This window comes from Bubalus bubalis, chromosome 22, assembly GCF_019923935.1.
Source record: "Bubalus bubalis isolate 160015118507 breed Murrah chromosome 22, NDDB_SH_1, whole genome shotgun sequence".
Classification (NCBI taxonomy): domain Eukaryota; kingdom Metazoa; phylum Chordata; class Mammalia; order Artiodactyla; family Bovidae; genus Bubalus; species Bubalus bubalis.
In genome coordinates, this window is record NC_059178.1 from 8399642 (window position 1) to 8412604 (window position 12963).

Consider the following 12963-nt stretch of genomic DNA (forward strand, 5'->3'; position numbering starts at 1 on the left):
CATATCCATTAATATAAGTATTAGTAGTCAGCCATTAAATATAAAGTTATGAGTCTGTATTTATTAAGCTGAAAAGCTTTCACAGCTGTATTTACTGAAAAACAAATAAGTTTTTTTAATCCCAATCTTTTTTATTTTTTAATACCTATATATATTTATGTGTATGTGTGTGTGTGTGTGTGTGCATGAGTGCTCAGTCATGTCTGACTCTTCGTGACACCATGGGCTGTAGCCCACAAGGGTCCTCTGTCCATGGAATTTTCCAGGCAAGAATACTGGAGTGGGTTGCCATTTCCTTCTCCAGGGGATCTTCCTGACTCAGGGATCAAACCCATGTCTCCTGCACTGGCAGGTGGATTCTTTACCCCTGGAAACCCCATTTATGTGTATAGTTATATATGTATATGTCTACATATATGTGTGTGTATGAGTAGTATACTCACATACAAACCTATATGCTCAATTTTCTGATCATCATCTTCCCGTCTTGCTTCTGGACGATGCACAGCTGACCACCCTGTGGTCCCACTCCAGTCTGCATTCCAGAGTCTGCTTCCATCCCACCTTCAGAGGAAGACAAACACAGATATTCTCCTCGGAGTCTGGGGCTGACCTGACATGTTTCACAAACCCCCGAGAAGGCAATGAAGGCACCAACGATAACCCAAACATCTCCCAAAGAAACATAACTGGTTCACCCAACACATGCTGCATGGGAGGATGAGCAAGCCAGATAGAGAAGACAAGGCTTCTGCTGTCATCCTGTAATTGACTTTACCTAAATGTATACTTCTTCCAAAATCATTGCAAATCAATGAGAAATTTTTGTAACACATTATAATGTATTGATAGTTGGGGGGAAACAGGTTGAATTTACTCTGCACTGTCATACACATACAGGCATTTGAGCCTCACGAGCCAGTGAGGTAGGGAGGAAAAGGATGCCCTTTTTTCATTTGAGGAAACTGAGGTTCCTAGAAGTTATGCTGCTCACACAGAACCTCTCAATAAGTGAGCACTGAAGCCCTGATTCAGACTCAGACTTTCTCATTTCCAGCTGTGAGCCCTTCGAGGCACAACAGGGCATCCTAAACTGGACTGATTTTAAGAATCCCCAGAGAAGCTTAGGAAAAAAATTCTAAACTTCAGATCGGCCTTTTCCCTGATGATTCTGATCCTGCAGGTCTGTCTGAGATGTAGCCTGGAAATCTGGATCTCTATAGAAACCTCCCCTGGTCAGGTTGAGGAATGCTACACTATTGCACACATCCCTTACAGAGAGAAGTATTTATTCTCAGTCACTACTCAGATACTAAGATGAACCAAGGGCAGGGCTTCTGCCTGGGGAGTGGTCTATTCTACTCCAAACGTGGGCTTCCTTGGACATTTTTTTGGTGTACATTTGACTACCTTTGTTCGACTGTCCTCACCAAAGGCAGCAGAAATCACATCTTTGTCCTGACAGTGTCCCTTCCTCAGCGGATCTCCCCTCCCCTGTGGTTGAGTCTGCTTTATGCACTGGCCTCATTTTCTGGTCTCTTCCATCTCTCCTGGGACTCTAGTGTATGAATCTCCCTCACCACCTTTTCCTCAGAGGCTAATCCACAAGCTGACTCAGCTTCCTGTCCAGATCGGCAACAGTTTAGCCACTGAGCAGTGCCTCCTTGTCAGGAGAGCAGCTTTCTTACAACTGAGGTTTCATGACCTGAGCCCCACCTCACCACACACTGAGTTACTACTTCCTTTCTTCTAAAGAAATGAGGCTGCACCAGGACATGGAAGCACCCTAAATGTCCATCAACAGAGGAATGGATAAAGAGATGTGGTACGCATGTTCAGTGGAATATTACTCAGCCAGAAAAAGGAAAGAAACTGTGCCATTTGCAAAAACATGGAGAAACCTAGAGACTGTCACACAGAGTGAAGTCAGAAAGAGAAAAACAAATATCATATATTAATACATATATATGGAATCTAGAAAAATGGTAGAGATGAACTTATCTGCAAAGCAGAAATAGAGACACAGAAAGTGAAAGTGAAATCACTCAGTCGTGTCCGACTCTTTGCAACCCCACTGTAGCCTACCAGGCTTCTCTGTCCACGGGGTTTTCCAGGCAAGAATACTGGAGTGGGTTGCCATTTCCTTCTCCAGGAGATCTTCCTGACCAGGGGATTGAACCCGGGTCTCCTGCATAGAGACACAGATGTAGAGAACAAATGTATAGACACCGGGGGGTGGGGGATGGATTGGGAGACTGGGATTGACATGTATACTCTGCTGCTGCTGCTAAGTCTACGTATAAAATAACTAATGAGAACCAAGTGTACAGCACAGGGAACTCTACTCAGTGCTCTGTGGTGATCTAAATGGGAAGGAAATCCAAAAAAGAGGGGATATGTGTATATAAAGGCTTCCCAGGTGGTGCTAGGAGTAAAGAACCTGGCTGCCAAGGCAGGAAACATAAGAGACATGGGTTCAATCCCTGGGTTGGGAAGATCCCCAGGAGAAGGAAATGGCAACCCACTCCAATATTCTTGCCTTGAGAATCCCATGGACAGAGGAGCCTGATGGGTTACAGTCCATAGGGCCACAAAGAGTCAGACACAACTGAAGTGACTTAGCACTCACTCATGTACACGTATAACTCGTTCACTATGCTGTTCAGCAGAAACTAACACAACATGATAAAGCAAAACTATATTCCAGTTTGAAAAAAAATACCAATGAAGCTGTTGACAGGATTGCGCACTGTGCGTGACTGGCTGAAAGGGCTAATGGGAGGCCAGTAATCCGTGGAACAAAAGACCCCCTCAGGGCTCTGAGGCAGCCTACCCGCTGGCGTGTCGAGGGGCCTCGCCGTGACTGCCCCGGTGGGGCAGGTCGTCTGAAGTCGCTTCCCCTCGGTCCTTGACCAGGCTGTGTCGTGGGAAAGCTGTCCTCTGGGCCAATCCTCAAGGCTCCACCATTGTGTCAGTCATACCCAGCTGCTTTACAAATCTGAGGAGCTCGTGAGAGGTACAAACCAAGTGCCTTGGACGTTACAAGAAGGGAGTGATTCACTCTACTCAAGAATTTAGAAAAGCTACCTTGGCTGCATTTGATCTGGACCTTAAATTCTGAGTTCAATTTGGACATGTGATAATGTCTAGAATATATGAATGGAGGAAGAAAGCATAAGGAACCACAGTGGAAAAAAAAAAGTAGGGGGTGGTGACGAGCTTTTATTATTCTGTGACTCCAAATTAAGTCTTAGCTAGTTGGTTTTTAGTATAGTCTGATAGCTGCAGTTCTTTTTGGAAATCCAAGATTGTGAGGAACTTTACCAAAAAAACTAGGTTAATGAGGGAGAGGGAAGGAACTAATAGTTATAGAATACCTTCTATGTGCCAGGTATCCTAAATAATCTCACTAATCCTCAAAACATCTGGGAGGGTGGTATTACCCACCTACCCATTTTACAGATGAGAAAAATAAGGCTTAAAAAATTAACTTGTCTAAGGTCACAGTGCTTACAGGGCAAAAAAAATCAGAGCAGGTATGTAGACTGAGGTTTGATTGCCCCTAAATCCCACATGGTATCCACTAGACCACACTCCTCCTTAGGATGACATAAAGAGGGTCACAGCATTATTGTAGAGCATTCCTCAGCCAAGATCTATGCACCTGGGGTTGAAAGTTCCTGTTGCAAGAGGCAATTTAATTTCAGTAATACATTATCCACCACATGAAATCAATCATGCTCATTTGGATTTTGTTGGTTTTAAAGTACTGGTTTTATTTTATTTGTAAATCTATTTTGGTTTTATACTTGTTTTAATAGCTAAGAGTATAAAGAGAATACAATAGTGTCATACTTATACATTTTTATAAAGTTTTTAAAGGATACACTTCCTTTTCACTTTTCACTTTCATGCATTGGAGAAGGCAATGGCACCCCACTCCAGTACTCTTGCCTGGAAAATCCCATGGACGGAGGAGCCTGGTGGGCTACAGTCCATGGGGTCACTAAGAGTCGGACACGACTGAGCGACTTCACTTTCACTTTTCTCTTTCATGCATGGAGAAGGAAACGGCAACCCACTCCAGTATTCTTACCTGGAGAATCCCAGGGACGGGGGGAGCCTTGTGGGCTGCAGTTTATGGGGTCTCACAGAGTCGGACATGACTGAAGTGACTTAGCAGCAGCAGCAGCATTTATAGTTATTACAAAATACTGGCTATATTCCCCATATTGTATAATAATCCTTACATATCTATACATTTCAAGTAACATTATAATAAAAATATTTTTTCAACATTCAAAGGATTGGAATTTTTTCCACTAAAAAGACTCCATGTATGTCTCAGTTCTGAGAAAAGACTGTATTAATACATGGCTCAAACATAACCATCAGCCATAACATAGACTCTTCATGTTGACAAGTCTGTGGAGGAACAATATGATGGTGTGATACAAGAGCTGAGGCTTTCCTATAGCTTCACCTTAGTCTTTGCAGAAAAAAAAGCCCAGGATGGTGTGTCATGTGAAACTGTGAGTATTCCACTCATGTCCTGATGAACTGAAATCAAAACTAATTGGGGAAGAAATTCCTTTTTTATATTTATCACCTATACATTTCAAAATTTTACAGATGGTGAAAGACACTGAATTTTTTCTAGTTCTTCGTCCCGATTAAAGTAGTAGAAATTTAATTCCTGTCTTTTAAGTACCACAAACACTATAAATGTAAGATACTTAAGTCACTTTAGTTATCTGGGGGATATTCTCCCAATACATGTTTTATATTTTTGTGACACATTTTATAATGCACATATTTTAATATTTGTCATTTATATCCCCCCTTTTCTTCTTATTCTCTTTCTCATTTCCAGTCTGTTTCATCTATTATGATAAATGGAACTGAATATTTAAGAGAAGATTCCTTTTTTAAAAAAGGAACACATGTATACCTGTAGCGGATTCATTTCGATATTTGGCAAAACTAATACAATATTGTAAAGTTTAAAAATAAAATAAAATTAAAACAAACAAAAAAATAAAGCCATCAGACCATAGCATATATATATATATATATATATATATATATATATATATATATATAAACACATAAAACAAAAAAAATAAATAAAAATAAAAAACAAGTCATATCCTGACTGGCAAATTTTCAAAAGTAGGAGACACAGAAGGAACTGATTTCATCACTAGATTAGGATGAATAGCTTTAATTACTCAGCAGGTATAAAATTTGACACATGCTTTAAATCCCTTGTGTGCAGGTGCTAAGTCACTTCAGTGGTGACCGGCTCTTTGCAACCCTATGGACTGTAGCCCACCAGGCTCCTCTGCACACGGGATTCTCCAGGCAAGAATACTGGAGTGGGTTGCCATGCCCTCCTCCAGGGGATCTTCCCGACCAGGGATCGAAACCAAGGTTCTTACGCCTCCTGCACTGGCAGATGGTTTCTTTACCACGAGTGCCACCTGGGAAGCCCCTTAAATCCCTTATTCAGATCCTTAAACAATGCACCTCCTTTTTATTATTTTTTACTCATTTTTTTATTCAACTATAGTTAATTTACAACATTGTATTAGTTTTAGGTGTACAGCAAAGTGATTCAGTTATATATACATGTGTGTGTGTGTGTGTTCAGTAGCTAAGTCATGTCCAACTCTGCAATCCATGGACTGCAGCATGCCAGATTTCCCTGTTCTTCACTATCTCCAGAGTTTGCTCAAATTCACGTCCATTGAGTCAGAGATAACTACGTCATCCTCTGCTGCCCTCGTCTCCTGTTGCCTTCAATCTTTCCCAGCATCGGGGTCTCTTCCAATGAGTTGGCTCTTTGCATCAGTGGCCAAAGTGTACATGTGTGTGTGTGTATATATATATATATATATATATATATATATATATTAGGCTTCCCTGGTGGCTCAGTGGTAAAGGATATGCAAGGAAATGGCAACCCACTCAAGTATTCTTGCTTGGAAAATTCCATGGACAGAGGAGCCAGGAGGGCAACAGTCCATGGGGTAGCATGAGTCAGACACAACTAAACAACTAAACCGTCACCACCGTGTGTGTGTGTGTGTGTGTGTGTGCTCACCTGTACGTGTGTATACTGTTTCAGATTCTTTTCCATTAAAGGTTATTAAAAGATATTAAATAGTTTCCTGTGCTATACAGTAGGTCCTTGTTTACCCATTTCATATACAGTAGTGTGTACATGTGAATACCAAACTAAACCCTGTGCCTTCTGACCCAAATGACACACACATACATCACACAGTCAACACCCAACTCTACTTATGATCCATGTCTTGACCTGTCATCTCATTTCTGTTTTATGTTTTTTTTCTAGTTATAGAACTCTAGAAAGTTCCCCACATTTGCCCCCCTCTCCACCATCCCACTCCTCTGACAACCAAATTGGCAAATCTAGTTTTGATACTAGATGTCTTCTTCAAATATGGTTTTGTCTTTTGGCTCCATCTTTCTGGCTATTGAGGATGACTTGTAGCCAAAGTGCTGCCCATGTCCCTGTGTGACCCCAACAAGAGCAGCAGCCTAGTTTCCTTTGACGAGAGATCACAAACATTCACACTTGAAATCTGAAGTAAAAAAAAAAATGTTTAAACATGAGCCAGCATAAAATACCACCTTAACGTTTGATAGGGCAGAAATAACAGAATGTGTATAGAACAGACACTGCCAGACAGGCCTTTATATTATTAAGTCTGAACATAAGAATGACGGGCAGAGGGGGCATCTGCTGCCACTTGCACGGGCCCCACAAAAAAATACCCCAGCCCAAAACCAGAACAGAGTGACGTGACTGCCTCACTTACCACTGTTTTCCTAGTGCCTAGAAGCCTTCTCTAAACAATCAAAAAGGAAGTTATGGAAATTTCCGTCTTGACCAATTCCACTGTATTTAAACATTCTGGAGGACATTATTATGACCTAAATCAAATCCCGTATGATTATACAGTGGAAGGGACAAATAGATTCAACAGATTAGATCTGATAGATAGAGTGCCTGAAAAACTATGGATGGAGGTTCACAACATTGTACAGAATGCAGTGATCAAAACCATCCCCAAGAAGAAGAAATGCGAAAAGGCAAAATGGTTGTCCGAGGAGGCCTCACAAATAGCTGAGAAAAGAAGAGAGGTTAAAGGCAAAGGAGAAAAGGAAAGATACACTCATCTGAATGCAGAGTTCCAAAGAATAGCAAGGAGCAATAAGAAAGTCTTCCTCAGTGATCAATGCAAAGAAATAAAGGAAAACAATAGAATGGGAAAGACTAGAGATCTCTTCAAGAAAATTAGAGATACCAAGGGACCATTTCATCCCTTGGTATGAACATTTTATCTTGTGCCCCAAAATGGGTACAATAAAGGGCAGAAATGACATGGATCAAACAGAAGCAGAAGATATTAAGAAGAGGTGGCAAGAATACACAGAAGAACTATACAAAAAGATCTTCATGACCCAGATAACCACAATGGTGTGATCACTCACCTAGAGCCAGACATCCTGGAGTGTAAAGTCAAGTGGGCCTTAGGAAGCATCGCTATGAACACAGCTAGTGGAGGTGTTGGAATTCCAGTTGAGCTATTTCAAATTCTCAAAGATGATCCTGTGAAAGTGCTGCACTCAATATGCCAGCAAATTTGGAAAACTCATCAGTGGCCACAGGACTGGAAAAGGTCAGTTTTCATTCCAATCCCAAAGAAAGGCAATGACAAAGAATGTTCAAACTACCACACAATTGCACTCATCTTACACGCTAGCAAAGTAATGCTCAAAATTCTCCAAGCTAGGCTTTAACAGTATGTGAACCAAGAACTTCCAGATGTTCAAGTTAGATTTAGAAAAGGCAGAGGAGCCAGAGATCAAATTGCCAACATCCGTTGGATCAAAGAAAAAGCAAGAGGATTCCACAAAAACATCTACTTCTGCTTCATTGACTACAGTAAAGCCTTTGACTGTATGGATCACAACATACTGTGGAAAATTCTTAAAGAGATAGGAATACCAGACCACCTGATCTGCCTCCTGAGAAATCTGTATGCAGGTCAGATCAGATCAGTCGCTCAGTCGTGTCCGACTCTTTGCGATCCCATGAACTGCAGCACGCCAGGCCTCCCTGTCCATCACCAACTCCCGGAGTTCACTCAGACTCATGTCCATCGAGTCAGTGATGCCATCTAGCCATCTCATCCTCTGTCGTCCCCTTCTCCTCTTGCCCCCAATCCCTCCCAGCATCAGCAACAATTAGAACTGGACATGGAACAATGGACTAGTTCCAAATTGGGAAAGGAGTACATCAAGGCTGTGTATTGTCACCCTACTTATTTAACTTATATCCAGAGTACATCATGCAAAATGCCAGGCTGGATGAAGGACAAGCTGGAATCAAGATTGCAGGAAGAAATATCAATAACCTCAGATATGCAGATGACACCACCCTTATGGCAGAAAGCAAAAAGAAACTAAAGAGTCTCTTGATGAAAGTGAAAGAGGAGTGTGAAAAAGCTGGCTTACAACTCAACATTTATAAAATGAAGATCATGGCATCTGGTCCCATCACTTCACGGCAAATAGACTGGGAAACAATGGAAACAGTGATAGACTTTATTTTCTTGGGCTCCAAAATCACTGCAGATGGTGACTGCAGCCATGAAATTAAAAGATGCTTGCTCCTTGGAAGGAAAGCTGTGACAAACCTAGACAGCATATTAAAAGGCAGAGACATTACTTTACTGACAAAGGTCCATATAGTCAAAGCTATGGTTTTTCCAGTAGTCATGTATGGGTGTGAGAGTTGGACCATGAAGAGAGCTGAGCGCCCAAGAATTGATGCTTTTGAACAGTTCAGTTCAGTTCAGTTCAGTCGCTCAGTTGTGTCTGACTCTTCAAGACCCCATAAATTGCAGCATGCCAGGCCTCCCTGTCCGTCACCAACTCCCGGAGTTCACCCAGACTCACGTCCATCGAGTCAGTGATGCCATCCAGCCATCTCATCCTCTGTCATCCCCTTCTCCTCCTGCCCCCCGTCCCTCCCAGCATCAGAGTCTCTTCCAATGAGTCAACTCTTCACATGAGGTGGCCAAATTACTGGAGTTTCAGCTTTAGCATCATTCCTTCCAAAGACACTTGCGAGTCCCTTGAACTGCAAAAAGATCAAACCAGTCAACCCTAAAGGAAATCAGTCCTGGATATTCATTGGAAGAACTGATGTTGAAGCTGAAGCTCTAATACTTGGCTACCTGATGCAAAGAATTGACTCACTGGAAAAGACCCTGATGATGAGAAAGATTGAAGGCGGGAGAAGGGGACGACAGGATGAGATGGTTGGATGGCTCACCAACTCTATGGACATGAGCTTGAGTAAGCTCCAGGAGATGGTGATGGACAAGGAAGCCTGGTGTGCTGCAGTCTATGTGGCCACAAGGAGTCAGACACAACTGAGCTACTGAACTGAACTGAGAGGACGTTATTCTCCAAGAACTTTTACTTGCGTTCCACCTCCTATAGAATTAATATGTTTCTTCTCATGGAGAAGACAGAAAATAAGGAATCATTATTCATACAGTGTCTACTGCTTTTTGTGAAGGAAGTTATTTCCTTCTTCAGATTTCAATCTGAATCTATGTAACAAACTTTGCTAACTAGTCCTTGTCTTCCATTAGTTTCTCATGTATTTGCTGTTCCACAATATGCTGTCCCTAGAAACTCAAGGCCCTTTTCCTTTGTCTTGTCACTCCTCTAAAAATGTTTAGTTCCTCTGCTAAAATGCTACCAAAACCTGCAAGTTCTTCACCTCTAGTACTCCATGTGATATATGCATGGCACCCATGTTAATAAACATTGTGTGTCTTTCCCTGGCTAATCTGCCTTTGGTCAGTGTAATTATAAGTCTTAGCTGGAGAACCTGAGATGGGTAGAAGAGATTTTTCCTTCTCTATTTACATCAACTATGTAGAAATTAAAATGGAATTTGTGGCAAACCCCCAGTATTTTTGTGTCCGCTACAACTGATATTTTGCATTCTTATTAGGTTTATGCATAAAATAATTATTCACAAGTTTTTTTTTTTGTTTGGTTTGTATGTTTTCAATTTAATCCTCACTTCCAATCATTAAGACAGTATGGCTGGGGACTTCCCTGGTGGTCCAGTGGTAAAGAATCTGCCTGTCAACGCAGGCGACACGGGTTGGATCCCTGGCCCCGGAAGATTTCATGTGCTGCAGAGCAACTGGCCCGTGAGCCACGGCTACTGCAGCCCGCTCATCTTAGAACCCATTCTCTGGAAGAAACTCCAGTGTGATGAGAGGCCAGTGTGCTGCAACTAGAGAGCAGCCCCCTCGCACAGCAACGAAGACCCAGCACAGTCAATAAATAAATATTGTTTTAAATAAAGAAAGTACAGCTGAGAGTAATATGCTCAGGAAGAACAGAGTATGTGGGAAGGTAAGAAAATAACAATAAGAAGACTACTCTGGACAAAGACAGTGACAGTCCACCATCCACTGTTGATTTTTGGGATCAAGTCATGGAACAGCCATTAAAATGCTTGAATTGTTATAGCTAGATAACTCTTCAAAAACACACAAAATTGAAGCACTCCTTGAAAGGGTATTGGAATTTTATAGTAAAATAAGTTTGCTATAAAAATAGGATACAACTGAATTTTTTCTGTCCACTCCATATCAACTTATTGGTGAGCTGAACAGTGTTCCCTGGACAAATAAATAGTATGGCCTGTTTTATATGCATTGCTTTAGAAAGGAGTAGTTCCAAGGATTATCCTTCTCATAAGGCCCTGTGCTGTAGAGATAGGCATGCCACTTAAATTCTGTCATTTTCTTTGTCAGTTCTAATGATGTGTCTAGACATGCAGAAGGAAGTAAAAAAAAATTGAAGCAATCAACTACATAATTTGGATGGAAAATCACATACAGCTGAAATATTGAGTTGACTGGGTAAAATAAAATAAACTTCCTGCCAGTCCTCACTTTTTACTGCCTGCTCAGACACAATTCTTATCTGGAATGCAATAACTGGGCTCAAAATTGGCATAAACAGATATTTGAAAATGTATGCAATCCATCTAAATTGTTGGTAATCAGTTCATCCTCACTATAGAAGTAGTACCACTAGTCATAACAAAATAAACCAGCAGTTCTCTGTGGTCACAATACTTAGCCATAACCTAAATTTGCAAGTACATGACCCCCAAATAATTGGATAGGAATCAATGTTTTGACTAAATATGCAGATCTGATGAACATGAAGATACACTATCTGATCTTTGGATATTCAGTTTCTCTATACATTTACAACAGATCTACTAACTAAATCTTTTTCTACAAATACAGAAGCAAGACTGTAACTACAACTTTTCCAGTGTGTTTGATGGGGGAGACAGGAAGTAAAGAAGGTTCCTAGAATCCAACATGTAAGTTGTTTCACATAATCCTCACAAAAATCCTTCACTCTTCCATTCAACAGAAAATGACTGAATGCCCACTATGGCAATGCAGTTAAAATAAAAAGAGAGATGGCCCCTCCTCTTGTAGAGCTCACAGGGAGATTGGCACAGCAGATAATCACCATTAAGCTCCGTGCTCTCATGAAAAGAAATTTAATTCTCTGAGAGTGTATGACAAAGGAAAATGATTTCGACTAAACATCTCTCATTTCAGAGGTGAGACCATAGAGGTTAAGCAACTTGATCGAGGTTACACAGCCAAGGATTCCTTCCCAGTCCTGTCTGACTCCAGAACCCTGACTCTTTGCCCTGTTTCTCTCGCACTCATTAAGACAACTGCACAAGAAACAAGAGGCAGTCACAAAACCAGGAAGATGCTTTGCAGTAGATTATACTTCCTTTTCTTCCAGCCTTTTCTAGTTTAATATTTCCTTAAAACATCCCTCTACGTTTGAGGAGAAGGTTTACAAATCCTTGCAGTATTAATTAACTGCTTTCATTTAGATGTTGCACCTTTATGGCTCCATGCTGGAATCTGATGTGGCAGCAGAGTTGGTCCACAAAGTCTTGGTTATCACTCACTGTTGTATGTTATAAATACCAGGCAGAGGATAATAATGAAAATAGTCCTGAGACCTAGGGCAACCACAGGTCTTATGGTAGAGAGCATAGCTACTGCTCTTTCGTATAAATTAACATCAGTATTTAACATTCAGTTGATTTCACACTTCCCATACTAGTATTGAAGGTGGAACATATTCACCAACTTTTTCACATCTCGTTATGTCACCAGTAAGATGGCCGACTCGTCGAGCTTTTCTGGAACTTTCTTGATCTTAAGACTGGAAGTCCAGGGTGGGATGACTTAGGAGAATGGCATTGAAACATTTATAATATCATATAAAAAAATACAAACAAATATTTAATCATTATACTATTAAAAAAAAAGACTGGAAGTCCTGATCTTGAGAAACTCCTTAGGCTCGGGCAAACAACGATGGTTGGTCACCCAAGTCCCTGTGCTGTTCAGGGATCAGAGAGCTATACAGGGTTACCATTTATTTTGAAAACACGGCCAAATATATATTTATTTGATGATACAGCATAGAAGTACATGAGGTGCTTAATGCATACATGAAAGTTTAATGCATATTTCACTACAGTAGGGAAAACAGCAGTGAAAGTAGTACATTAAATGCAGCATTTCCATCGATCCCTGCATACAAAAACACACATCCATAATGCACTGCCTCGGGTGATCTGTACCTCTAGTGTTCACTATATAAAGCTGTGCTTTTAGCCTACCTGGGAAGAAATAAGCATGGGCTTCCTGTCTGAGAAGCATGTATCCCACTCCACAGTCACACAGTCCAGTACAGTTTGATAGACTTCGTCTCACCAGTCCCTTAAACACTCCAGGGAACTTCCCCCAGCAGGTCAATGCAGTCATTACTGGGTGTCTT

General features: G+C 41.1%; 1 protein-coding gene across 1 annotated transcript in view; it reads right to left on the bottom strand.

Moving 5' to 3' along the window:
* Window positions 1-333: 333 nt before the first annotated feature.
* LOC112581374 (pyrin domain-containing protein 3-like) overlaps window positions 334-12963 on the bottom strand; it is a 52319-nt gene continuing 39689 nt past the window's right edge. The window contains exon 4 of the mRNA XM_044934492.2: window positions 334-564. The gene's annotated coding sequence lies outside the window, so the exon portion shown is untranslated. The remainder of the gene's footprint in view (window positions 565-12963) is intronic.